Source organism: Tupaia chinensis, unplaced genomic scaffold (assembly GCF_000334495.1).
Source record: "Tupaia chinensis unplaced genomic scaffold, TupChi_1.0 Scaffold139521_1, whole genome shotgun sequence".
In the NCBI taxonomy this organism is placed as follows: domain Eukaryota; kingdom Metazoa; phylum Chordata; class Mammalia; order Scandentia; family Tupaiidae; genus Tupaia; species Tupaia belangeri.
In genome coordinates this window covers 396,433-400,819 of record NW_006199406.1, presented here as the reverse complement: position 1 = coordinate 400,819, position 4,387 = coordinate 396,433, and the positions used below count along the sequence as shown (strand labels likewise).

The window sequence follows — 4,387 nt, the reverse complement described above, 5'->3', positions numbered from 1 at the left end:
CAGGAAAGCCATGAGGGCAGGAAGCCACAAATGTGGAAGACAGATTCCTAAACCCGGAGAAGGTGTCCCAGGGTGTGTCTCCTGCCCCGTGTTTTTATAGTCAAACGTCTCATGAAGTTGGACTTGCATCATTGGCACCCTCGGCCAGGACTGGGAAGAATGAAATCCAGGTGTGTTCTCCTGCCCCACAGATGTGATCTCTTCCCTGTAAATGGGAGCAGGCCTCCCTGCAGGCCGACGGGAGCTGCAGGCTGGCACACCGCTGTTCGTATTCACGTGGGGAGTGTGGACAGGGACTCATACTTAGGAAAGTGACCTCAGCAACAAACAGCAAGAATGGAAAGGGATCCCTAGCATGAACATGCAGCTTTGGGGTGGTAGAGGTGGTGAAGCAGGGATATATAGCTCACTACTGCAAAAGGAGTGAAAATTAAATGCAAAACAATTATCTTCAGCATACCCCCCCAATCCTTGATCAAAACCTCATATTTTACACATGAAGACAGGCTTCAGCTGGCTGCGACTCTTCTGAGGTCTCATGACTCAGCAGGTGACAATTTTAGACATGACAGACATGAATGAGCAATTGCAAACTGACTTTCTCAAGGCCTGGCTTCCACGACCAGCTCAGATGAGTCCCTGGCTGTCTGGGAGCATCGCGGGTGCCCAGCTCCCCGTGTTCTGAACAGCCCGTTCTGACAGTTTCTCTACTGTGGTGTCAAAAAGACTTCCCAGAGGGAAGGACTGATGCCATTTCTTCTGAAGCCAGCCCAGGGCGCTACCTCTCCACAGCCGCGTCTTACTCCAGGGCTCCTAGAGCAAATTACCACAGATGCGGTGACTTAAATAACAGCACCTTTTTTATTTATTGTCGCAAAAGTCCTCAAGGATAGAAGTGCAAAACCAGGGTGTTGGCAGAGCCACGCTCCCCTGAAACCTGCCCAGGAGGGTCTTCCTGCCTCTTCCAGGTGCTGGTGTGGCCGCTCTCGGCCCAGAGCAGCCCTGTCTCTGCTGCCACCTGCACGTGGTGCACTTCTCACCTGTGTCGTCTTCTCTTGCATGGGCACAGTCAGATTAGATTAGGCACTCACCCTGCCGATACTGTCTCAAATAAAGTCCATTCTGAGATTAATCAGGACTTCAGCATTTCTTTCCCTTTTTTTTTAGAGGGGCGGAGGCATAATTTGAGCCATAAGAACACCACACTTACCGGTGCCTCCCTCACCCAGGTTGGGTCTGCTGCATTAAACTGCTCCTTGATTGTGAATGCTGTGTCCCTAAGACATTCAGTTCACCTGACATTTTTCTGTGATTTCTTAGTACAACCCTTCTGCCTTGAACAGTTGGTGTATTCTGGAAGCATTGCCTCTAGAGGGCAGCACAGAGAGGGGCCAGATCATTGTGACAAATTGGTAGAATCTGCAGTCGGTTGAGCAATTGCTCTTTTAGGAAACATGTAACTGCTGAAATTATGCCAGAGACTGCAGGGTAACAATTTCTATGGAGTGACAGTGGTCCCTGCTCATGGTTCCTTCTTTCATGGCAGCCACATACAACACAGCTTACATTTAAGGACTGTGTGTTTTGTGCCAGAAATTGGGCTGGGCGGTGGAAATGGAATTACCATTCCAACACGGCCACTACTCCCAGGGATCTTAGCGTGTAGAAGGGACACTACCTAACTATGTGTAATATGACACATTTATACATGCCATGGGTATAGCAGTTACAAATTTACTAGGAGACCCAGGATATTGAAAGCTTAATTCTTCATTAAGGGACGTGAAAGAAAAACTAGAGAAGTGCCCTTGAATGTGGATCTAAACAGTAGGCAGAAGCAGGTGGGCAGAGAAACTTCCAGGCCCAGCCCTGATGGGAGCCGCTGTATGACCCACTCTCTTGCCATAAGAACAACAAATGGTGTGGAAACGTGCAAAACAGCAGTTGTCAGGAGCTGGTCAACACAGCACAGGGCTGCAATCCTCAGAGAAAGGGAGCAGCAGAGATCTGGAGAAATCGTCTGTGATGGCGCCGGTTAGGCCAGCGGTGAGGTGGTGGACTGGGAGTTTGGGGACCAGTGGCAAAGGGGCTTCTTCGATAGGATTCAGAAATAAGGTGAAACAGAGGACATGGTGCCCTAATGGTCTGCAAGCCCGCGTGGGTAGCATTCATGAGGGACAAGGCTTTGCATTTTGAAGAAAACTTAAGACTCAGCAAAATTACAGGACATTATTATGGAAGGAAAAGAAGACTCAAACATCACAGGACTCCCAATTCACAGATCGATACCCAGATCATCTGAAACATCTCCATTTAGCTGAAGAGGAAAGACTCAAGAAGCAACTAAGAAAAATTGACAAGCCTTTGTTAGAAGAAGTTGATCAACTTTTGCCTGAAGAACAATGTAGCACTGACCAGGCTTGGTTCAAAGACCAGTGTAGTACTCACCAGCCTCAGCCAGAAGAACAGTGTAGCCAACCAGTAAATTCCATTACAATTCCAAAGAAAAAGAAAAAGAAAACTTCAAATCAGAAAGCACAGGAAGAATATGAACAGGTACAAGTTAAGTGTGCTGCTAAGAAACAAAAATTTGAGAGAAGAAAACAAGAGAGAGAAGAAGCTCAAAAGCTCTACAAAAAAAAAAAGAAAGAAAATGTAAGTATTTAAAATATTGAGCAAAAAGACTAAAAAGGGCCAACCAAACTTGAATTTACAAATGGAATATCTTCTTCAAAAAATACAAGAAAAAAAAATCAGACATTTGTCTTTCAGGGGTAAAATATCTGCTGAATGTCCTTTGGGCTCTTAAAACATTGACATTTGTCAACATTAACTAGATTGCTAAATTATATATAAAATATCCCAATATACTGTTTTTATAAAATGAAATTTTCTACATATGCTCTACATAAAAAGAAAGGGAGCAGCAGAAATGAGCTCTGTGCTCAGGCTTCCTGTTGCAGGGGATCATGCCTCCAGAGGTGGATGAACTTGGCAGTCAAGGCACTGGTTGACAGGGACTGGCAGTGAGACCCAATATCTGCAACATACTCTCTGAGGCCCTCGGCGAGTCCCAAGCCATGAGTCCACAACAGGGTCCAGAAAGCAGAGCAAAGACCTGAGAGCAGAGCAGAGGTTAGTGGGCTGACTATGCTGGGGAGAAGGTGGCCTTGTCAGTAAGCAGAGACACATGAATCAACTAGTTAAGGCCCTAGTAAGGCCACTCTGGGGAGAAAGGTAAAACTGAATTACACACGCCCTAAGTCATAAGCCAAGCCTCAACAAGATAAAGGTCATCCACTTTTAAGTGATTTAACTACTTGCCAAAATAAGTCAACTCTCTTCAGAGGAAGATAACTTCACACAGACACTCTATAACAGCAGTCCCAACTTTCCTAGCACCAGAGACTGACCTTGTGCAAGATGATCCCTCCACTAACAGGAGTGGGGTGTGGGGTGGGTTGGCGTTTGCCAGTTACCCTGAGCACACCAATCCACTGTGCATCCCACGTCCACCATGACCACTTTGCAATATACAATGCAACAGTCACACAACAGTAGGGTTTATGCTCCATGAGAATCCAATATGGTGGCTGATCTGACAGGAGGCAGAGCCCAGGTGCCCATGTGAGCAATGGGGAGTGGCTGTAAACACAGAGGAAGCTCCCCTCACTCACCTGTTGACCACTCCCACTACACAGCCTGGGCCCTGACAGCCCACTGACCACACAGGTCCTCATCTGGGGGTCAGGGACCTCTAGTCTGATAATAATAATGAAAAAATTCCTGGATATAAAAATAAGCAGAAAAAAAGTGGCTCATAATGAAGAAATGACAGTTACTGGAAATAGACCAAGATTTGAGTTTGTCTAGTTTTTACTGGGCTGCTTTGATTTGCTAAGCTTTCCTTCTGTTATTAAGTGCATGGGATTCTCTGCTTTATACATTTTGTGGCTCAGGCCTGGATTTTATATTTTGTAGTTGCCCTTTCTTTTTTTTCCTTGCTGTAATGGATCATCATTATGCCTCTTCTCCAATGTATTTACAGTAGTTGCCCCAAGTCCCTGTCTGCTAATTCCAAAATCTAGCTCTTGGCTGACTGACTGCTTCTATTGTCAAATTTATTCTTTTGATTATGGGTCACAGTTTTCTGCTTCTCCATGTTGCATAATTTTTTTTCATTGCATGCTGGATATTGTGGTGGTGGGGGTGGAGAATGGAAAAGAAAGTAGAAAGGGAAGGAAAATAGTTTTCCTAGTAAAATCTTTGTGCTCTCTCAGGCAACAAGAGTGAGGCATCATTTTTTTTAAGCTGGTGAGCAGTTGGGTAGTGTTGGGCCTGGGTAGTTTTTCATGAGTTTTGAGCCCCTTTGGTATCTTGCAAGTAG

At 45.6% G+C, this 4,387-nt stretch overlaps 1 pseudogene; it reads left to right on the top strand.

Annotated features, from left to right (window-relative positions):
• Positions 1–2,025: 2,025 nt before the first annotated feature.
• Positions 2,026–2,809, top strand: LOC102501075 (thyroid transcription factor 1-associated protein 26 pseudogene; annotated as a pseudogene).
• Positions 2,810–4,387: the final 1,578 nt, after the last annotated feature.